The sequence below is a fragment of the Sus scrofa genome, chromosome 7 (assembly GCF_054392235.1).
Source record: "Sus scrofa isolate SSC_HxYL_T2T_F1_AM1 chromosome 7, Sscrofa_HxYL_maternal_Yorkshire_Landrace_v2.0, whole genome shotgun sequence".
Classification (NCBI taxonomy): Eukaryota; Metazoa; Chordata; class Mammalia; order Artiodactyla; family Suidae; genus Sus; species Sus scrofa.
Window position 1 is genome coordinate 51,682,801 of NC_139389.1, and position 24,854 is coordinate 51,707,654.

General features: G+C 37.4%; 1 long non-coding RNA gene across 1 annotated transcript in view; it reads left to right on the plus strand.

Moving 5' to 3' along the window:
* The window catches only part of LOC146401576 (uncharacterized), a 265,815-nt gene that overhangs the window by 217,829 nt on the left and 23,132 nt on the right, over positions 1-24,854 (plus strand). Inside the window, exon 3 of the long non-coding RNA XR_014810255.1 lies at positions 18,781-18,847. This is a non-coding gene — a long non-coding RNA (uncharacterized LOC146401576). The remainder of the gene's footprint in view (positions 1-18,780; positions 18,848-24,854) is intronic.

Below are 24,854 nucleotides of genomic sequence, written 5' to 3' on the forward strand. Positions count from 1 at the left end.
CTGTTTGTAATGTAAGTAGGTGCCAACAGAGCCCTTTATTTTGAACAAAAAGCTGTGAAGATTAAATAAGCATAAAGTTTAAGGTTCAAAGCAAATAACTGTCTCAAAGTTAATTAGCTTGAATTTTAACACAGAGCTCAGCTTTAAAAGAATTTTAGGCATTCGCAAATGGATTTTGTAGTAACAGCTTTAGTACCTCCTAACCAGATACTCAACTACTTCTACTTAGGATTAGTCTTTCTTTACTATACCCATCCCCACTCCTTATGCTGAAAGACGAATATACAACCAGACAATGTCCAGACCATACACTAAAACAGAACTCTCACCTACAACCTGCAGCAACCAGCAGAGGAAGCCAACGTGTAAACTGCGGTGACCAGTTCAGGAAGCCAAACCACAACCTCTGTAGCAATTGATTCTAAATGGCCAGGGCTTGACTAATACCTGACAGCTTCTCCTACCTTTCCCCTACCTCCTACCAACAACCAACCAGAGAAAGCCAAACACACCATTAACGAATCACACAGGATAACTTGCTCCTAGGTGGCCTGCCCTCAGCTTCTTCCTCTCACCAGCCTCCAATCAGAGAATAGCCAAGTCTTTTTTCTTTTGTCCCAGGCTGTTGTTCAGATAGTTACACACACATATTCATAGCTGCATCTTTTTTTTTTTTTTTTTTGGTCTTTTTAGGGCCACACCTTTGGTGTTTGTAAGTTCCCAGTTTAGGGGTCGAATCAGAGCTGTAGCTGCCAGTGTACACCACAGTGACAGCAACACGGGATTGGAGCCGCATCTGCGACCTACACCACAGTTCATGGCAACACTGAATCCTTAACCCACTGAGCAAGGCCAGAGATCAAACCTGGGTCCTCATGGATACTAGTCGTGTTCGTTACCGCTGAGCCACAGTGGGAACTCCCTCATAGCAGCATCTTGATGGCAGCCTGCGGAAGACCCTGAAGTAGAGGGTCCTGTTAGCTGCACCCAGATTGCTAACCAACAGGAACTGTGAGATAATAATTTCAAATTATTTTAAGCCACTGAATTTTGGAGTAATTTGTTGCGTAGCAATAGACACAAATTACACTATTCCTACATAGGGGTAAATCTCTACTTGCCATTGTGGGAGGGGAGTGAAGTCCATCTTTGTTTTAATGGGGATTGCTGAATGGGTCATCATTTTAGATATCTAAATAGTACTGTGATCTTCTAAATCAAATACTTAAAATCAAAGGAAGAAGACACCTAATGTGTAGCAACAGATTAAATAAAAATTTTGGCCAGGGGAGTACCCGTTGTGGTGCAGTGGAAACAAATCTGGCCAGTATCCATGAGGATGCTGGTTTGATCCCTGGCCTCTCTCTGTGGGTCAAGGATCCGGCATTGCGGGGAGCTGTGTTGTAGGTTGCAAACTTGGCTTGGATAACACATTGCTGTGGCTGTGGTGTAGGCCAGCAGCTGTAGCTCGGATTTGACCCCTAATCTGGGAACTTCCATATGCTGCGGGTGTGGCCCTAAAAAGCAAAAAAGAAAAAGAAAAAGAAAAAAATTACTTTGGCCAGGAACATTTTGATGTCTTTTCTCCCAACACAGAGAAAAAATAAATGACATTGCCATTTCTTCATATTGGCATTTTATTTCCCTTTTCTTAGCTTGTATGTCAGGTTAAGGAAGAATAAAAGAGTCAAATGTATAGAATTTCATAAATTCTAGGCATATACAATTCCTGTTTATAAGGTCTGGAGGGCTGTTTAATAAATTTAACTACAAAATCAAAGATGTGAAAATAGGGCTATTTTGTTCTCACTCTGTTTTACACAAAGATGACTCAAGGCGGATAAACTTGGGCAATTTGGTAAATTACTGCTTGACCTTCAAAAAATTAGGCCCATCAGGTTAGTCCTAGGCCTGAATCCTAGCTATTTCATTCCTTTGATTGATAGGATCCTGTATCAGCAGGGTGAGAAAAAGAGAGAAAACAAACTCTCTCATCCACATGAAAGGAATGTGCAGCTGATGGGACCCATCAAGGTGGTCTGTTCTCAAAGTGACAGAACAAGTGACTTCCCATGTGGCATTGAGAAATCTCATTGAGGTGACTGGAGAAAGAGTCAGAAAAGTCCTTCTACGAGGCTAGCATCTGCTCTGCTCACCCTCTGCTATTTCAAGTGTTTATTTTTGAATCCTGAAGCCCTTTTAAGCATCTCCTATTAAAATGTAAATGTGCTTGGGAGGAGGAGTCATTGTTATTTGTTATCAATAAAAAGTAGGAAGTAACTGGCATGAGTCATCAAAGAGTCTAGGACATATCTGAAGCAGCAGGTGCATTAACATCTCCCTCTAAGTCATGGCCACGGGCAAAGGACTGTCATCAACACTAACAGCACACAAAGCGTGATGAGATCCAATAACTTACAGTTCTGCCCATAGGGATTTTTGCAGCCTCATTAAAAGCCAAAGCCAACATTCACATTAAATTCACATTGGAATGCTCTTGAGCTATGCTTTTTGGTTGTCTCATTGCTGTGAACTCATCGATGGCACTATCACAAAGTTTCAGGGTTCCTTAAAGGAATGTGGAAAATTGAAAATATGGCAGGATCATATCCTTGTATCCAGAATCAGTTTCTGCAGACTCAGCGAGGCATCTATGAGAAGAAAAGGCAAGTGGCCCCACTTCCAAGTTTTCCATTCTCAAAAATATGGTGAGCAAAAAAGCTTTTTTCATAATTATTCTTATGGCTGAGAAGTCATCTGTAGCTGTAAAGTATAAAATACTAAGCTTGGAAGTGAATCAGGTGAGTGGAAAGCAAGTCCATACCACCGTTTTTCAACCTCTCAGAGTATTTGACAGCATTTGTTAGATGAGTCAGGATTTTTATAACCCAAATGTTTATCTGTAGATTGGTACTTTATTAAAAATTTCCACCGGGTAAGATAACATGTTACCAAAAAAACACTCTCATAAATGGATTCCCTGGTTTTTTACCAAAATATAATTGACATACAATATTAAGTTAGTTTCAGGTGTATTACATGGTAATTTGACATTTGCATACATTATGAAATGATTATCACAATAAGCCTAGGAACCATCTGTCTGCATAAAAAGTAATTACAATATAATTGACCGTATTCCTTATGCTGTATAGTCTATCCCCGTGACTTATTTACTATATAATTGAAGGATTGTACCTCTTATTCCCCTTCACCTATTTCACCCACCAAACAAAAATCTTGTTTTGTTTTTTTGGATTTTTTTTTTTAATTCCACATATGAGTGAGATCATACAGTATTCCTCTGACTTATTTCACTTAGCATAATACCGTCTAGACCCAGCCACATTGTCTCAAATGACAAGACAATTTCTTTATCCATTTATTTGTCAATGAATAGTTGCATTGCTTTCATATCTTGGCTGCTATAAATAATGTGAGAATGAATATAAGAGTGCAAAAAGCTTTTCGAGTTAGTGTTACTGTTCTTTTCAAGTTAGTACCCAGAAGTGAAGTTGCTGGATCATGTGACTGTTCTATTTTTCATATTTTGAGGAAGCGCCATACTTTTTTCCATAGTGATTATATCAATTTATAATCGCACCAACAGTATATGAAAGTTCCTTTCCTCCATCCCTCCAGCACTTAATATGTATTGTCTTTTTGATCATAGCCATGCTGACAGATGTGAAGTGATATTTCATTGTGGTTATGATTTGCATTTTTAGTGATGATTAGTAATGTTGTACATCTATTCATGTGTCCGTTGTTCATCTCTATGCCTTCTTTGGAAAAATGTCTGTTCAGGTCCTATGCCCATTTTTTAATTTGATTGTTTGCTTTTTTTCTTTTCTTTTCTTTTTTTTTTTTTTGAGTTGCATGTGTGCTTTGTATGTTTTGGATATTAACTCCCTATTATCCATAAGGTTTGCAGATATCATCTCTCATTCAGCAGGCTGCCTTTTTGTATTGTTGATAGTTTCCTTTACTGTGAAAAAGCTTTTTAGTTTCATGCAGTCCCAATTGTTTATTTTCACTTTTGTTTCCCTCTCTTGTGGAGACAGATCAAAAAAAAAAAAAATTGCTAAGATGGATGTCAAAAAGCTTACTGCCTGTGTTTTCTTCTAAGAGTTTTATGGATCAAGCCTTACATTAAAGTCTTTTATCCATATTGAGTTTATTTTTGTATATGGTGTGAGAAAATAGTCACTCTCATTCTTTTGCATATATGTATCAGTTTTTTCAACACCATTTATTAAAGAGGCTCCCTTTTCCTCATTGTATATTCTTGCCTCCTTTGGTATAGATTAATTGAACATAAGTGTGTGAGTTTATTTGTGGGCTCTCTATTCTGTTCCATTGATCTGTGTATCCATTTTTCTGCCAGTATGATACTGTTTTGATTACCGTAGCTTTGTTATTTAGTTTGAAATGAGAAAGCATAATACTTCCAGCTTTATTCTTTTTCAAGATTGCTTGGACTACTCAAGGTCTTTTGTATTTCCATGCAAATTTTAGAATTATTTTTTTGAGTTCTCTGAAAAATGCCCTTGGTATTTTGATAGGGATGCACCAACTCTGGGAAATATGGTCATTTTAACAATCTTAATCCTTCCAGTCTGTGAGCACAAGATATTTTTCTATTTATTTGCATCAACTTCATTTTCTTTCCTCAGTGTCTTATAGTTTTCAGAGTACAGATCTTTCATCTCTTTGGTTAGATTTATCCTTAGGTATTTTATTCTCTTTGATGCCATTGTAAGTGGCATTTTCTTCCTAATTTCTCTTTTTGAGAGTTTATTGTTAGTATATGGAAATGAAACAGATTTCTCTTAATTTCATATCCTGCATTTTTACTGAATTCATCCGTTAGTTCTCATTGTTTTTTGATGGAGACTTTTAAGATTTTCTATATATAGTATCCTGTGCAAATCATTCCAGTTTTACTCTCTCCTTTCTAGTTTGCATATCTTTTTTTCTTCTTCTCTGATTATTGTGGCTAGGACCTCTAATACTGTGTTAAACAAAAGGGGTGACAGTGGGCATCCTTGTCTTGTTCCTGATCTTGGAGGAAAAGCTTCTAGCTTCTCACCATTGAGTATGATGTTAACTGTGGGTTTGTCATATATGGCCTTTATTATGTTAAGGCAGGTTCTCTCTATACCCACTTTGTTGAGAGTTTTTATCATAAATGGGTGTTGAATTTTGTCAAAAGCTTTTTCTGCATCTATTGAAATGATCATACGATTTTCGTTCTTTAGTTTAGTAGTGAGATGTATCACACTGATTGATTTGTGTCATAAATGGATACTTACGATCTCTTCTTTATTGGTTTGCTGAGTTAAATAGTGTGATACTTCCACTCTGCAGAATCAATTAGAAAGTTGTAGTTTTCTTTCCTACCCTGGGAAATGAGGTCTGGATTGGGATTCAGAAATACTGTCTTTTTAATTATTAACCTATACTAACCTTTTAAAATACAAGTTAATTAGGAAAACACTATACTGGGTAGTATAGGAGAGAAAATGTTAGATTTAAAATTGTATAAATTATCATTGCACTGCTAGCAATAAATCAGAAAGGCAAAGTGAAATAAAAGCTAAATCTTGGGAACTAAGATAATCTCAAATTTATCTTTTTCTCTGAGGCTTCTTAGTGAACTCCAGAATGCCTACTTTGATAACTGCTTGGGGTGCTGAGGACAGAAAAGAAAACTATGACTCTCCTCAAATGGGCAAGTTATAAGACCTGTAGAGTTCTGAGTTCTCAAGGGATATCTCACAACCCCGCCCCTCCCCAAAAAGTGTATCCCACACCCAAAGGTCAGGATAAATACCTAAAAAAAGAATTGGCATTATTTTTAATTTTAAACTTTATTTTTTAAAAAGGCTAAAAATGAATTTTGCTCCTCTATAAATCTCCCATGATAATCTGTAACTGTGAGCTGGCATGAAAGTTTCTGGTGTGAATTAATGTTATTCATGAGACCCCAAATAATCCCTAATTGATAATTTAAACATGAATTTGTCTCAGATTATTGGGATTCCCTGTTACCTAGGATACACAACCTGAATCTTCCCCCAGAGGAACTCACTTTTAACCCAGGTCTAAGAGCAAACCCACAGACCAAATTCCAAGAAAAATTACCTGCTCAAATGAAAAACAGTTTTTTAAAAAAGCAAGCAAAGAAGAAAAATACTCAAGGAAATAATGCAACATGAGTGAGAGCTAGCTGAAAAATCAGAACAATAAAATAAAATATTAAAAGTCCTAAGATACTGAAGTTATCAGCCAAGGAATATAAAATAACCATATATAAATTGTTTAAATAGAGGAAAAAGAAACTTGAGAATATGACCAAGAACCAAAGAGTCAATATTCTTGCCACGAGCTGTGGTATGGGTTGCAGATGAGGCTCGGCTATGATGTGGCTGTGGCTGTGGCTTCAGGTCCAATTTGACCCTAACCTGGGAACTTCCATATACCATGGGTGTAGCCCTACAAAGCAAAACAATCTTAGAAAGCAAAATTATATATTATATTGTTGTTTTCATATTAGACTATCTGTGAATCCAAGAGATTTGATGAAATTTCTAAGGTAGACCATTGGTTTATTTCTTTAGTTGAAGTATAGTTGATTTACAATGTTGTGTTATTTTCAGCTGTAAAGCAAGGTGATACAGTTATACACACACACACACACACACACACACACACACACACACATTCTTTTTCAGATTCTTTTCCTTTATAGATTATTACAAAATACTGAGTATAGTTCCCCGTGCTATATGGTAGGTCCCTATTGGATATCCCTATTTGGATTATTACAAAATACTATATACTCAGTATTTTGTAATAATCCATAAAGGAAAAGAATCTGAAAAAGAATACTCCCTAAGATTCTAATTCCACAGATCTGGGGTGGGGCCAAGGAATATGCATTTTGACAGGCAAATTTTGTTGATTCTGATGGAGAACCTCTCAGGCTGAGAAACAGCAGAATGGGAGAAGGGAAAGGATGAAGAAATTACTTTGGGAACAATTTGGAAGTCTGGAGGAAGATGTGTACCTGGTGGAGGAGAGAGGAATAAATGGCTGCAATTTGGAAATGGCTTTGCTACTATTTCAGAAAACAGAAAACACTGGAATTGGAATTTACCGGTTACTTTATCTGTCTTCAAAATGACTTCTCCTGATTTGTGGTTTGAATTTGAACATGTCTTCACGTCATAGCCCTCACAAACAGCCTACTCTGAGGACTGAGAAGATATTGGAGAACCCACATCCTTTTTCAGCCTATGATGAGTTAGAATTCTACTGCTCTAAGTGTTGTGTGGTTTTTCTTTCACTTACCAAATGCTTTTGCCATAATAAAATCAGTTACATTTAACTGGGTCACCACGCTGTACAGTAGAAAAAAAATATGTAAATAAATGATTTAAAAAATCAGTTACATTTTCAAAAAAAATCAATATTTAAACAACAAAAATAAAAGAACTGCAATACCCACTATGGCACAGTAGGTTAAGGATATGGCATTGTTGCAGCTACGGCATAGGTCACAGCTGTGGCTTGAATTCAATCCCTGGCCCAGGAACTTCCATATGCCGTGGAGTTGTCAAAAAATAAAATAATAATATGGTCAAAAATTAAATAATGATGATATTAATAATAATAAAACTTATAGAATTAAATAATACATTTCCTTATAAGTCACTGGATATGCAAACAAAAATTAGGCTGTAGTGCAATGGGAAAGGTTTTTTTTTTTGCACTAACTGGAACAATTGGTTATTCTTTTGGAAAAATATGTATATGGATTTCTTCCAGACATTATAACAAAACAATTTCAGATACTTAATACATCCAAGTGTGAAAAGCAGAGCAATAAAACTTCCAGAAAATGACATACAAAAATATATAAATTGTATCGGGATTGTGAAAGAATTTTTTAAAAAGACGCAAAAGCTCATTGATAATATAAAAAGATTAATAAATGAGTGCATTAAAATTATAAACATCTATTAATAAAACCCAGAAAAGTGAAGAAGTGAGGTAGAGCCCAGGAGAAGAAATTCACAACACTTATAGACAACAAACAACTTATATACAGAATAGATGAAAAATTTCTGCCTATCAATGAGGAAAATAAAATTAAACCAAATTAACAAGCTGACTAATAACCCAATTAGGCATTTCAAAGTACAGTATAGCCGCATGGCTACTTAGTGTATGGAAAGGTGTTCAATGCTATTAGTCATAAAGAAAAATGAAGATTAAATCCATAGTGAGATTCAACTGCAAATCCATCAGAATAGCCAAGATTATAAAGACTAACAATACCAGTGTGTAGGGGGGTGCAAGATAGCTTAAAATCTCACGCACTGTGAGTGAACATGTCAGTTCACACAAACTGCTAAAAAGTATTTGTCAAGACCTTCCAAAGCTGAATATACACACATACCATGACCCAGAAATGTATCCAAAATAATTATATGCCTGCGTGTACCAAAGTGTATGTAGAGGAATGGTTGTAGCAGCATAATAACAATAATTATTATTAATAATAATAAAACTGAAAGAACCCAATTGTTCACTTGTAGTAAAATGGATAAATAAATTATGGCATGTTTATCCAATAGACTGCTTTGAGCAATGAGCAATGTTTACTGCTATATGCAACAGGTAGATAAAACTTAAAAATATAGTGTCAAACATACAAAGCCAGGCCCATTGAATACATACAGTATGATTCCATTCATAATGTATAAAAATGGTAAAAAAAATTAGTTTAAAAAATATTAAGTGTAGTATAGCAGTTACCCTGTGGGGAAATTTTTCTAACTTGATTTTAGGAAAGTTTTTGATCTATTTCTTGGTCAGGGTGCTGGTTTTAAGAAAGTGTTCATTCTGGGGAAATTATTCTGTACACTTAGGATTAATGTGTTTTTGAACTGTTTGATCTTCTTGAATAAAAAGTTTGCTAAAAATTATAACACATTCATACAAATTTCCTCTAATTCCAACAGAGAACAAATTTGAAATATATATAGGATAGCTCCTTCTCAAGTCTGCCTTCCAGGCATGACCTTTAAAGGTTTAACACTTTACATTCATACAGAGAGGAAAAGTTGCAGACAGAGAATTTGCCTTGAAGGTTTCCAGGAACATTTTGACCTGACCTATGTGGACAGTTGCAAGAATAAAAGATTATCACATCCCCTCAGGGGCCTTGTAGGCACCTAGAAATTTGCAACAAGCCACAGCCATCCCCTTCTAATATAAAAGAAGACTGAATTCTCTCTCGGGTAAGATGGTTCTTTGGGACACTAGTCCACCATCTTCTTGGTCTTCCGGCTTTCTGAGTGGTCACTCTTCCTTGCACAAACACCTCATCTCTTGATTTATTGGCTTGCAGTGCACCTAGCTGCAAAAGCTTGGACTCAGTAACATAATCACCTCATTCCTATCCATCTAATTAATTCTTTCAATTTTATGTTTTATTAATTTTATTCTATAGCTCAAATAATTTTATTCTATAGCTCAGATGATCCACAGCTCAATTCACAACTGCTTGGGCAGCCTGCTTTCCAGCAGGGCTCCAACTGTGTAATCTCTTATGTCCCAACCCTTGGTAATTCTAAGAATGGAAGGTTGCCTATCATGATTAACACACTTATAATTTCCTCCACCTTCTAACCCCTAAGTGTGGACCCTTGCACTTGATTCTGTATGTAAAATAACTTTTTACAAAATTCTTCACAAACATGTTATCATCAATTTAAATTTCATTCTATAAACAAGAAAACTGATGTTCAGAGGGCTTCCTCAAGATAGTTCAGCTGATATGTAGTAGAGAATTTTCCACTTAGTCATGGAAATTTTGTAATAATTCTTTTTTTTTTTTTTTTTTTTTTTTTTTTTTGTCTTTTTGCCTTTTCTAGGGCCACTCCTGTGGCATATGGAGGTTCCCAGGCTAGGTGTCAAATCGGAGCTGTAGCTGCCGGCCTACGCTGAGCCACAGCAATGTGGGGTCTGAGCCACGTCGGTGACCTACACCACAGCTTACGACAACACTGGATCCTTAACCCACTGAGCGAGACCAGGGATCGAACCCGCAGCCTCACGGTTCCTAGTTGGATTCGTTAACCACTGAGCCACGATGGGAACTCCTGTAATCGTTCTTATGTCATATCTACACGTCCCCAACATTATTTCCTTAGTTGGACAGGAAAATTTTTAAAAGCAGAGTTCCATATCTTTTTCTTTAGTTTCTGTCCACAGTGTGTCATAGAGCTGTCAGTGCACGATAGGTAATTAATAAGTGATGCTTGAGAGATGGAAATATTCTACACTCTTGTTAGTATTGGAGCACCTAAAAGCACATTATTCTAAGCAAAGACCTGAATGTCTAACATGTCATCTCAATTCCACAAGATGTCCCATGAGCATTCTGCTTTTTTTGTAAAATAAGCTTATAGTTTGTTAAAAAGTTAGTCTTATGAAGGAAGCATAGGAGACATGTAAATAGGCACTAGGATAATTGGACTAATGTTTCTTTGTATTAATGTCACTACTTAAAATAATAGGAAAATTCCAACATCTGTTCTTTAACGACTAGCAATGATTTGAAAACATCTGCACTATATAGCTTCAGTGGAATTAATACACAAACAGGCACAACAGAAAAGCAGATACAGCAATTCACCGAGAAGGTATGTTCTCCTTATCTAATCAGATTCATTATTTTTCCATATGATGCTATAAAAGATAGAAGCTGAGCAAGGGCAAAACTGGTCAGCATTGAAAGAGGATTTTTTCCAAAGGCAATTCCAGGACCCCCAAAATCTGAAAAGAAATGCCAGTATTTTCATTAGTGGATCTTTTTCCTCTTTAGCATAAAGAGATTTATAAGAAGTGCCCTGAAAGTTATTGTCGTTAAGAGGCTTTTTCTAAGGTGAAATGTAAAAGGAATAATCCAGACCTTCTGGTCATTAAATTTCATATGACGTTTTTTCCGAAGGGCAAGAAATTAAAAGCTCACTCTCATTAACATAAATACAGTTCATTTTACCCTAAGATCAAGCACTTAGAATCGTCATTTTGAAAATTTGTAATATCCCTTCACAATTCTGAGACAAGATCAAAGTAAATACCAGAACAGACTATTCCGTATTCTCATCTTCAAAACATCACAATGCAAACACTCAGACTTCAGCCACCCTGGGGGTACATAATGTATACCAATCATGACCATTTAGGTGTTCTCTTTTTTTTTTTTTTTGATGACAAAAACTCTAGAAAATATAAAAAGTTCCCCTAGTATAAAACTGATTATGGAAATACTATACCCTCTGCTTCCTTCCTCTAGCATCTCACCTCTTGGGAAAAATGGCTGCTCCCAGCTACAAAGCACTTACAAGTAACAGTGAAACTTAAGGGAATCTTCCAGGAAACACACACACATAGACGCACACACACATACTAGCACTTTCTGGATAGCATCCTTTGAATTGGTGATTGTAAAATGAAAAACAAATGTCTTTACCCGTAGAGTTCAATCCTAATTGTCCAGGTGTAATTTTTTGCATTTGTTTTTGAGAAGCCTGCTTTGTATAAACAGGCTCAGGTCTCTTCTAAAATTTTACATCTGCAAATTTGTACATAGAAAACCAATCTATCAGTCTTCTTTATTTTTTCATTCCTTCCTCCCTGCCTCCCTTCCTCCCTCCCTCCCTTCTCCCTTCCTCTCTCCCTCCTTCCCTTCCCCCCTTCTTTCTTTCCCCTTCCTTCCTTCCATCTTTCACCTGAATGCTTTAAAAAGGCATTCATTACTTATGATCTAGTAGACACATCAATATAGGACAAGGAGCAAGACACTTTTAGCTATTACCCTCGGATCAAGGCTGCTTAAGAGAAAATCAAAAATGTGATAAGAGCACATTTGGAAAGAACAAGAGAGTCCTCATAAAGTAGAGAGCCCTCAGCTAGTATGAAGTGAAGTGCAGAATGTAACAGAATGGATCCCACATCTAAACTAAGTGACAGGGGCTCTAAGAGCATCCTGAGTTTCTAAATTGGTGGAAACTTCTCTCTCTCTTCCTATTGAAAGATTGCTGAGCTATGGAAACTTAGACCCACTCTATGCTGACAATGGACTGTGGAGTCTACATAGGTAAAAGGAGATTCCAATTACAGCTCAGACAAGTCTGTCAAGAAGTTGTAAAGACAAACAAGAGAGGTGTTAAAGAGTTAGTCAACCTGAGATTTCTAATTGGCAAAAAGATATGTGAGCTTCCTGTGGACCAATTTTATACAACGAAAGGTAACTGGACTTGTGTTACTTTGATGAGACACTTACTTAAGAAGGCATCCTGCTAGGACAATAAACCCGAAGAGTAAAAGGCTGTGTGGTAACTCCAGTTCCAAATGCTCAGAAAGGTCATAGATGGTTAACAAAAGAGTGTGTCACAAGGTGACTGTATAGGATGTGTGTTTATGATGAGTATGAAAACACCAAGGAATGGACCTCCCAAAAGATAACCAGCATGTGGAAGCCTACAAAAGGAACTTCAAAGAATGAAGACAAATTTCAGTGTGCCTTCTCTAATTCCCTCTCCTTTTATCTGCCCCCATCACCTCTTCCTATGGAACTGGAATTTCTCAGCCCTTCTTCTTTTAAAGGGCCCATAGCAAAAGGGTTATGGAAATTTTAAAGAGTAAGGAAGAAAAGGAATTAAAATACTGCACAGTACCCTAACTATGTCCACTGCACATTTCCAGGCATAAGTTGGTGGGATTAAAAAGTGCTGAGTTGGATATGAAATTGAAGGGTTGTTTCCCCCCACTTTTTTTTTTTTTTTTTTTATGGAAGTTCCCAGGCTAGGGGTCAAATTGGAGCAGCAGCTGCTGGCGTGTGCCACAGCCATAGCAACACAGGATCCAAGTTGAGTCTGAGACCTACACCACAGCTTACCACAACACTGGATCCCTGACTCACTGTGCAAGGCCAGGGATGGAACTCACATCCTCATGAAAATTAACAAGTTGGGCTTGTTACTGTTGAACCATGACAGGAACTCCATGAAATTGAAGTTTTGATGTAAATCTGAGATCATTATTATGACTGATAGCAATCTAACCAGAAAGCTAAGAAATCTGCTTAATATATTTTCCAGAGGAAGAGAAAAATTTATTTGAAGACTGTAAATGGAAAAAATAAAGTGAGTTCTTATAGTAGTCCATGGGTTTTAATCTTTTCAGGAATCCAATTACACAAGTATAATCTACTGATTAGAGTATTAATTAAGCCAATTTCAAGAGACTTTTATAGAGATCCAAGTTTAAGAACATGTTTGGAACATGTAGACCTTAACTGATTATGAAGTCAAAATTTAAATAGTCAAAGAATAAACAGATTAAATACCTCCAATTGTAGAATAGAAATATCTGTCTGACAACTGAACATCAAACTATGTGAGGCTAAAGCTATCGGAATTACAAAGAGAAATAGAGGCATTCCTGTCATGGCTCAGTGGTTAACAAATCCGACTAGGAACCATGAGGTTGCAGGTTCGACCCCTGGCCTTTCTTAGTGGGTTAAGGATCCAGCGTTGTCGTGAGCTGTGGTGTAGGTCACAGACGCGGTTCAGATCCCACATTGCTATGGCTCTGGCGTAGGCCAGTGTCTACAGCTCCAATTAGACCCCTAGCCTGGGAACCTCCATATGCCTCAGGAGTGGCTCTAGAAAAGGCAAAAAGACCAAAAAAAACAAAAAAACAAAAAACAAAAACAAACAAAAAAACAACAACAAAAAACCAAAGAGAAATAGATAAAGCCGCTATTATAGTTAGAAACTTCAACACCCTTCTATCAGAAAAGAACAAATCCAGCAAGCAGGTAATCAGTAAGGATACAGTTGAATTCAGTTAATGCTATCAGTCGATTCATTGTAATTAACATATACAGATTATTTTATCAACTAGCAGCAGAATACATATTCTTCTCAGACTAGCATTCTAGGCCATGAAACACACTTTAACAAATTTAAAAGAGTGGACATCATACAAATTCTAGTCCTTAGGTAAAAATGTAAGTAGAAAACAGTAATGGAAAGATACCTGGACAATTACAAAATAAGTGAAGATTAAACAACATACTTCTAAACAGCACATGAATCAAAGACAAAATCTCAAATGTTAAAATATTTGGAACTAATGAAAAAAAAAACAATTTATCAAAATTTGTGGAATACAGAAAAGCAGTGCTTCAAGAGAAATTTGGGGAACAAAAATGAAAAGAAGATCTTAAATCAATAATACAAGTTTCCACCTAGGGAAACTAGAAAAAGAAGAACAAGTTTAATCCAAAGTAAACAGAAGAAAAGAAATCATAAGAATTAAGGCATAAATCAATGATATTGAACACAGGAAACAAATAGCAAAAATCAATAGAAACAAAAGCTTGTTCAATTAAATTTAGGAGCCCCTATCTAGGCAAACCAAGAAAACGAGAAGACACAAATTACTAACACCAGAAAAGAAAGGAAGATCACTGCACATCTCGTAGATATGCAAAGGATAGTAAAGTAAATACTATGATTAACTCTATGCCCACAAATTTGATAGCCTGGAATAAATGGGCCAGTTCCTTAAAATATACAATTTATTAAAACTCATGCAAGAAAAATGAATAATCTGAATAGGCCTGTATCTTTTGAAAGAATTAAATCAATAATAGCAATGTTTCAGAACAGAAAACACCAGGCCTAGATGGGTTCACTGGTGAATTCTGCTAAACATTTAAGGGAAAAATTATACCGATTCACTACAATATTTTTCAGAGGTTTTGAGGTTCTTTCAAAGGATAGAAGCAGAAGGTTACTTCCTAACTCATTCTACAGTGCCAACATGATACTAATACCAAACCAGACAAAGACATTACAAGAAAAGAAAAATGCAGACCAATATCTCTCATGAACTTAGATGCATAAATCTCAACAAAACAGTAGCAAATAAAATCCAACAATGCACCAAAAAAAACAAAAAACAAAAACAAAAAAAACACCTAAACATTGTGACTTAGTGAGATTTATTCCAAGTATGCAAGCCCGGTTTAACTTTCAAAAATTAGTTAATGTAACCCATTACATCAGCAGGCTAAAGAAGAAAAATCACATGCTTGTAACAATAGATGCAGAAAAAGCATTTGACAAAGTCCCAACACCCATTAATGATAAAAAAAAAAAAAAAAAAAAGCTTTAGCAAACTAGAAAGAGGGAACTTCCTCAACTTGATAAGGTATATCTACTATAGCTCACATAATATTTACTGGTGAGAAACTTGAAGGTTTTTCACAAAGATCAAGTACAGGTGAAATGTTCTTTATAATATTGTAATATGTCATTATACATTTGTCCAGACCCATTAATGTACACCACCATGACTGAAGCCTGATGTAAACTACTTGGTTGATTATTATGTACCAATGTAGGTTTACCAGTTTTAACAAATTTATCATTCTGGTGAGGAATGTTGATAATTGGGAAGGCTATGCATATGCAGTGGCAGAGAGTGTGTGGAAAATCTCTGTACCTTCCCCTTAATTTTGCTTTGAATCTAAAACTTCATTAAAAATAAATTCCTAGTCAAAATAACATGCACGCACACACACATATATGCACACAGATATATATAAAATGGGCGTATGTTGGGGAGTTCCTGTCATAGCTCAGTGGTTAACAAACCTGACTAGCATCCATGAGGACACGGGTTCAATCCCTGGCCTCATTCAGGGGGCTAATGATCCAGCATTGCCGTGAGCTGGGGTGTAGGTCGCAGATGGAGCTTGGATCCTATGTTGTTGTGGCTGGTGTAGGCCAGCGGCTACAGTTCCAATTTGACCCCTAGCCTGGCAACCTCCATATGCCCCGGGTGTAGCCCTAGAAAAACAAAAACAAACAAAAAAATGGACGTATGTTGGGATATATATATATATGTATATGTTATGTGATTACTAAGATTGATCAAGGAAATTGAAGACTGCTTCTGCATTAGCTCTATAGTTTTACCGTGGGAAACCCAGCTACAAATTATGTTTATTTACATAAACATACAGGTACATAACAAAGAACAAAACTAGAGGAATTAAAAAATAGAATTTATATCATCCCTAGTGCTTATGGCAGAGCCTGGCACATAGTAGATGTTCAATAAATATTTTTCAAATGAAGGAGTGAATAATTCTTTCAATTCAAGTGATCACCATACTAATAGGACACAGTAGTCTTGAATTAAAAGTCATTATGGGGAGTTCCCATTGTAGCTCAGTGGTAATGAACCCAACCAGTATCCAAGAGGATGCGGGTTTGATCCCCGGCCTCGCTCAGTGGGTTAAGGATTCAGTGTTGCCGTGAGCTGTGGTGTAAGTCACAGACTTGGCTTGGATCCCCTGTTGTTGTGGCTGTGGCGTAGGCCCACAGCTGAAGTTCTGATTCTACCCCTAGCTTGGGAACTTCCATATGCTTCAGGCCCTGAAAATAAATAAATAAATAAGTCAGTCATTATGTATACAGTGTTATAAGTTAACATAAATATTTTTTATAGTATACTCCATTTATAGATCAAGTGTCCCAGTCCACAGTGTCACTTGAAGTTGTGGCATTAAGTCCCTTAAGGAATCTTCACTGTTTAATTTTTTTGTTTTAACTGCTTTGTCTGGGTGATTTCATTGCGTTCTCTTCCAGCTCACTGAAGCTTTCTTCTCCTTCCAGTCTGCTGTTGAACCTTTCTAGTTTTGTGATTGTATTCTTCTACTCTGTAACTTCTGTTTGGAGATTTTTTATATTTTCTGTCTCTTTGTTTAAAGTCTCACCGTGTTCATTTTCCAGTTTGATGACCATTATCAGGTGGATTTTTTATCCGCATTTCCTTAAGGTCTTTTTCTAAGATTTTTGTCTTGTTCTTTCAGTTGGAGTATATGTCTCTATCTCATCATTTTGCCTGATGCTCGGTGCTTGTATCTATGTATTATGTGAAACACCAGTCTTGAGTAAATGAAAGGCAGGGGGTGAGTCTTGGTTGTTGTTTGTGCAAGTGCCCTGGGGTTGGGAGCCTGCCTAATCCTCTCCTTCTGATTTTTTCTGTCCTGGGGGCTTAGAAATGCAAGCCCCTCTGGCCACCAGTACTTGGTGTTCAGAAGGTGCATACAGCTTCTGGATTTGGTGATGCAAGAGACATGGTGGAAGAGTGCTGGGCTGGAGTGAATCTGTGTGCCAGGTCTGGTGGGATGGAGCCACAAGGGAACATTGGGTCAGGGAAGCAGATTGAGGGTATAAAAAAATGGCACCTGCTACCACTGGATTAATGAGGCACAGGGGAGTAAGAAAAATGGTGCCCACCAGTACCACTGTCCCTGGAGAGATTCCCCCAATAAACCCCTGCCCCTTTGTATATGCCCGAACACTGGTCAACAAATCTCTCTCACACCAGGGCCTAGTGCTTCTCAAGCTACTGCCTCTGCATGGGGACTCAGAGAAAATGAGGGTGAGCCCTTGCAAAGCACAGTCTTGGTCTCCTACAGACCCCCAACTCTCCCAGATGGTCTTCAAAGCCAGTTATTTCAGGGGCTTGCCTTTCTAGCACTGTTTCCATAGGCCAGCGCATCCAGGGAGGAGTTCCTTTTTGTGATATTTTCCCACTTGTGGGTTTCTACATCAGGGGTAGGGGTGCTGGCAACGCTGTGTCTTTGCCCCTCCTATCCATCCTGATGAGTTGTTTTTTTCCTTTTATCTCCCTTGTTGTGAAAGAGCTGTTCTGCCAGTCTTCAGATTTTCTCAGAGAAAATTGTTCTGTATGTAATTGTAGTTTTGATGTGTCTGTGGGAGGAGGTGAACTCAGGTTTTCCTATGCTGTCTTCTTAAACTGTATCCCAATAAACTTTTTATTTTGCAGTGTATTTAGATTTCCAGAAAAGTACCAAGACAGTACAGAGATTTTCATAGACTCCACATCCAGTTTCCCTACTAATATGATACTTTTGTCACTATTAATTAATCAATTATGATTTATTATTATTAACTCAAGTCCATATTTTATTCACATTTACTTCATTTTATTAATGTCCCTTTTCTGTTGTAGGATTCCCAACCAGAATACCATATTACACTTGGTAGTCATGTCTCCTTAGGCTCTCTTGGTTTGTGACGTCTCTTAAAATTTCCTGTGATTTTGATGACTTGGACTTTTTGGAGGAGAACTGGGTACATATTTTGTAGAATCACACCCTCTGAAATTTGTCTATCTTCTAGTGATTACCCTGTGGTTTTGAGTTTTGGGGAAAACACTCATGGAGGTAAAGTACTGTTTTCATCATAACCTACCAAGGGTACATGCCATCAACATGATGGATGACTGTGATGTTGACCTTGATTGTTCAGCTGAGATAGTGCTTGTAGACTGTCTCCACTGTAACATGACTCGGTGTCCTCCATTCTTTCAGGAGAAAGTCTCCGTGTGGGCCCACGCTAAAGGAGCAGGAAGTTATGCTCCATTTCCTTGAGGGCAAGTGTCTACACAAATCGTTTGGAATTCTTTTTCACCAGATTTATTACTATTTTATTTTTTTATTATTTTAGATTAAGCTCCAGTCATGACACTCAAGCATAATCTCTAAGACATTGTATCTACAATATAGAGTGATTGTGATGCTTCAGTTTGGGCCATATTCTCCTCTGTAGCAGAGATGACATAGTTCAGTTTCTTCTGTTTCTCTTCTAGGAGCTCCAGTGCTGGTTTATATGGGGAAGTGGACAGATGGGGTCTTCTGGATGTGACTACACACAAGGTAAGATGATTTATTCTACATGATCGAACTCTCCCCTAAACAGATTCACAAAGAATAGTATACTTCGATTTGTTATTTTTTTTTAATTCTGAGATTATCTCAAAATCATCCGTCTTAATTCATCTAGAGACTACTAACCAGGTCAATTAAATTTTCTCTTGTCTAATCTAAATCTCATGTGCTATAACACAAACTATTTTTCCCTTTTTTTTTTTTTCTTTACTGATCAGGTCAAGTTTTAATTACTGGGTATATTAGCCAAAATTCTCCAGAAAAAGAGAGCTAATACAAATACATGTCAAATATTTATGTATATGTATGTGTGTATATATAAATACACATAGATTATCGAGTCTGACAGCCCCCAGGATCTTCAGGGTGAATGGGCAAGCTGGAGACCCATGAAGGCCAATAGAATAGCTCTAGTTCCAAGGCCAGCAAGCTTGAGACCCAGGAAGAGACAGTGTTTCAGTTTGAGTTTGAAGGGACAAAAACAAGGTCAGAGTTTAAAAAGATGGTCAATTGGGGGAATTCTCTCTTTTGGGAAAGAATTAGCTTTTTTTGTTCTATTCAGACCTTCAATTGATTAGATGAGGCCCTTCCACACTAGGGAGGGCAGTCTGGTTTACTCAGTCTACCACCTTGAATGCTAATTTCATCTAAAAACACCCTCATAGAAATACCAGAATAATGTTTTGCCACACAGCTGGACAATTTGACACATAAAATTAACAATCACCTTAGAGTATTAAATTAGCAAGACACCCAGAGAGTCTATATAAATTCAACAAATATTCCACAGCCTTATAGGTTTCAGATTTCAACTTCTAAGATATCTGGGTGATTTTTTTTTTTTTCATGTTAAATGGCTGCAGTAATAGGTAATAGGACACCTAAAAAAGAGAAAGTTGTACTATTATTTTTATCCCAAATTTAGAACCATGGATACCAACCCTCTAAAACAGAAACAAAGCCAACAAACTGAAGACAAGACAAAACAAAACAAACAACACAAAAGGAAAGGACAAAAGAGAAAAATGTTAGGAAATCAATGACAAGAAAACAAACTCAAAATGCCTTTTATAAATGAAAGAACTTCTCATGTTTTATTCATTAATCCATCCCATAAATTCACGCCAGTCACTCTTCCTGGAGCTTGGGAGACAGCAGTAAATTAAGCAGAGGAAAGATTCCTCGCAGAGCATGCTTTCTCACAGGGAGAGATTGACAATAAATAATAAAAATGTACTTCCTACAGGTGACAAGTGTTATGGGGAGAAGGCGACGTAGAGCAGGAGAAAAAGGATCATGAACCTGGGTAGGTGAGGAGACGCTACTTTAAATAGAGAGTGAAGGTGAGCTTCATTGAGAAAGCAGTTTGGAGGGTCTCAGAGGCAGTGAATGAAGTAGCCACGTGCATAGTTTAGAAAGATTGTTCAGGCAGAGGACATACTCAGAGCAAAGAACAGGGCATAACTCATGTGTTTGGGGCAAGAGGTCAAAGTAACTGGAGTGGAATGGTTATGACAGACGTTGTGGTGGGAGACAAAGCCAGAGAGGAGGTGATGGTGGCAGATGTGCAGGAGAGATACCTCATAGTGCTTTGGAGGCCACTAAAAGGATGGTGCCTTCTTTCAGATGTCATTCACACTCAAATGTTTGTGTTTATTTAAGAGTCTGGAGCTTTGCTTCTCTGAGGTGGTATTTGAGTCCAACCAATACAGATGTTATCACTGTGTTTGATTTGAGGCTATACTTCATTTAATATACTCTATGGATTAATTTAGCTGCATAAACGTAGACATGAAAAAAGTTACCAACAATTGGAGTGGGAATTAAGAAAGAGGAATAACAGAATTCTAGAATGTATACTGAGGTCATACAAAGCCATAAGCTGGCTAATTTCCCTCTACATATACAAAACTGTGTCCTGTGACTTGCATTTCTATAAAGTTAGATTCTGAGATTGAGTTTTAATTTTAGGGATTCATTTCCACTGCTTTAAACAGCTAGTCTTTATGTCCGACATTTAGAGGTTAATCTTGTGTGTGTGAGGAATAAACTAGGTGCTGAGGAGAAAAAAAAAAAAAAAAACCTATCAGAATCTAATTTGAAAATCAAACTGTAAATCAAAAGTAACTACTATATAGCTATGTACTCTTCAGATAATAGTTACATTTTCCTAAGATATTTTTTCAATATATGAGGCATTTTATATTCTCAACTTCAGAACAACCCTGATTAGCAAATATTATTGCATGACTTTATGGTTGAGAAAATAGAGATTAAACAACATAAAGTAAAAAAACGCTGTCACTTGTGTCTCTATTTTAATTACAAATCTTGAGATTTTTCTATATCTACAATGAGTATTAATCTTTCTCACTAGTCAAGAATAGTTTACCATGAAAGTATTAGAATATATTTCAAAGAAAAAAATGGAAAAAAGAGTGTATATTGCCTATTATGTGTAAATTTTTCCATGTATTTTATCCTCATTTTTCCTTGAAATGATACTATGAAATAATTATTAGAGGGAGTGGCCGAGATGGCAGAGTAGGGAGACCCTCACCTCACCTTCTCCCATGGGCACACCAAAATTACACCTGTTTACAGAGCAGCTATTGATGAGATAAACCCGAAGACTAGCAGAGAAGATATTCTAGAACTAAAAATATAAAGAAGAATAGCAATGAGATGAGTAGGAGGGGTAAATGAACCACAGTCAAGATCCATACTCTCAGATGGGCAACCCTCAAATGGGAAGATAATTACCATTGCAGAGGTTCTCCCAAGGAGCAATGGATGCAAGCACCACATCAAGCTCCCACCTCATGGTCCTGAACTGGGAAGAAGAGCCCCCAGAACATTTAATTTTGAAGGCAAGTGTGGCTTACTTTTGGGAGAGCTAGAGAGCTGTGGAAGCAGAGATGCCACTCTTAAATGTCACATACAGAATCTTACATGCTCTGATACCCAGGACAGAAGCATTTGAAAGAAAGCCGAGTCAGACTTCCCTGCTGATTTTGGAGAGCTTCCTAGAGAGGCAGGAGGCAACTGGAGCTCACCTTGGTGACATAGACCCTACTGGTGATAGCTCATTCTATCATAAAGACAGTGGTGCTGGCAAGCATCAGTCTGGAATCCTCCCTCTAGTTTATTAGCACCAGGACCCCATCTCACTTAGTACGGGGATGCTTCAGGCCGAGCAGCTGACCAGGCAGGAATACAACCTACCTACAAGCTGGCTTGCTGCATTAAGATCCCCTGAGAATCAATCTGATCTGGGACTAGGCCCCAACCAACAGAGGATCCAGGAACTGACCCTGCCCACCAGTGAAATGCAACTAGGTCCACACCACCAAGTAGAGGGCCAACACCAGCCCAGTGATCTCAGGAACTGACTCCACTCACCAGACAGCCATTTCTCCAACATTAGGAAACATAATCTAACTACCAAGTTTAGAAAGTTAAACTGTGAATTAGGCAAAATGAGAAATAGAGGGATGTATTCCAAATGAAGGAACAGGATAAAACCACAGAAGAAGAACTAAGTGAAGTAGAGATAAGCAGTCTACCCAACAAAGAGTTTGAGGTCACCATCATAAATTTCCTGAAGAACTCAGTAGAAGATTGAGTGAGCAGAATGAGAGGTTAGAATATAAAGAAGAGCCAAAGAGACATAGGAATACATTTTCTGAAATTAAAAAAAAATACATTACAAGGACTCAATAGCAGATTAGATGATACAAAGGAATGCATCAGCAAACTAGAAGACAAAATAGTGAAAATTACTGAAGCAGAACATAAAGAAAAAAATTGAAGACAATTTAAAAGACCTATGGGGAGTTCCCATGGTGGCAAAGTGGTTAATGAATCTGACTAGGAACCATGAGGTTGCAGGTTCAATCCCTGGCCTTGCTCAGGGGGTTAAGGATCCAGCGTTGCCATGAGCTGTGGTGTAGGTTGCAGATGCGGCTGAGATCCCGCATTGCTGTGGCTCTGGCATAGGCTGGCGGCTACAGCTCCAATTGGACCCCTAGCCTGGGAACCTCCATATGCCCTAGAATTGGCAAAAAGACAAAAAAAAAAAAAAAAAGACCTATGGGATAACATCAAGCATACTAACTTTCACCTTATAAGGGTTATAGAAGGAGAAAAGAGAGAGAAAGGGACAGAACATATTCGAAGACATAATAACTAAAAATTTCCCTAACCTGGGAAAGAAACAGATAAGTAGGTCTGGGAAGCACAGAGAGTCCCAAACAGAATCAACCAAAGGAAGACTCCATACCAAGAGAGTGTAATTAAAATGGAAAAAATTAAAGATAAGCGAGAATAGTAAAAGCAAGAAAAGGCAACAAGTTATGTACAAGGGAACTCTTATGAGGCTATCAGTTGACTTTACTTGGCTGGGATTACTATGAATTTTTTAAGCCAATAAAATGAACAACCTAGAGTCAATGGGCGAATTCCTAGATGTACCGTCTCCCAAGACTGTAACAGGAAGAAACTGAAAATATTGATATATTGATAGACCAGTAATTATATTGAATTAGTAATTTAAAAATTCCTAAGAAACAGAAGTCCAGGACCAGACGGTTTCATGGGTGAATTCTACCAAACATTTGGAGAAGAGTTAACAACTATTCTTCTGAAACTGTTCCAAAATGTTGCAGAGGGAAAAAATGCTTCTGGACTTGTTGTATGAGTCTAGCATCACCTTGGTACTAAAACAAGACAGAAAATTATAAAAAGGAAACCAAAGGCTGATATCAGTGGTGAACATAGATGCAAATATTCTTAACAAAATATTAGCAAACCAACTTCCACAGTAGAGTAAAAAGATCATACACCATGATAAAGTGGGATTTATCCCAGGGATGAAAGGATGGTTCCGTATCTGTATATTAGTCAATATAATATGCCACATTAACAAACTGAAGAATAAAAATTATGTAATTATCTCAATAGATGCAGAAAAAACTTTTGACAAAATTTAACATCCACTTATGATTAAAAAATTCTCAACAAAGTAGCTGAACACAATAATGGCCGTATATGACAGTCTTGCAGCTTACATCCTACTTAATTGTGAAGAGATGAAAGCATTTCCTCTACAATCAAGAATATGCACACTCCGTGAGTTCTCTTCATGGTTCAGTAGTTAACGAACCTGACTAGGATCCTTGGGGATGCAGGTACAATCCCTAACCTTGCTCAGTGGGTTAAGGATCTGGCATTGCTGTGAGCTATGGTATAGGTCACAGGTGTGGCTTGATCCTGCGTTGCTGTGGCTGTGACATAGGCTGGCAGCTGTAGCTCCGATTCAGCCTTAACTAAGGGCCTGGGAACGTCCATGTGCCATGGGTGCGGCCCTAAAAAGAAAAAAAAAAAAAGCACACTTTTACTACTTTTATTTAACATATTATTAGAAGTCCTAGCCACAGCAGTCAGACAAGCAAAGTAAGAGAAATCCAAGATGGAAAGCAAGATTTAAAATTGATACTTTGGGAGTTCCCGTTGTGGCACAGCTGAAACGAATCCAACTAGGAACCATGAGGTTGCGGGTTTGATCCGTGGCCTTGCTCAGTGGATTAAGGATCTGGCATTGCCGTGAGCTGTTGTGTAGGTCACAGACATGGCTCAGATCTGGCGTTGCTGTGGCTATGGTATAGGCCTGCAGCAACAGCTCTGATTGGACCCCTAGCCTGGGAATCTCCATATGCTGTGGGTGTGGCCCTAAAAATGGGCAAAATGACAAAAAAAAAAATTGTTACTTAGTGTGCAGATGACATGATACTATACATAGAAAATCCTAAATATGTCACAGAAAACGTTTAGAATTCATAATTGAATTCAGTACAGTTTCAGGATAAAAAATTAATATGCATATATCTGTTGCATCTCTATACACCTAGCAATGAACTGTCAGAAAAAGAAATTAAAAAACAATCCCATTTACAATTGCATCAAAAAGAATAAGATACCTGGGAATAAATCTAAC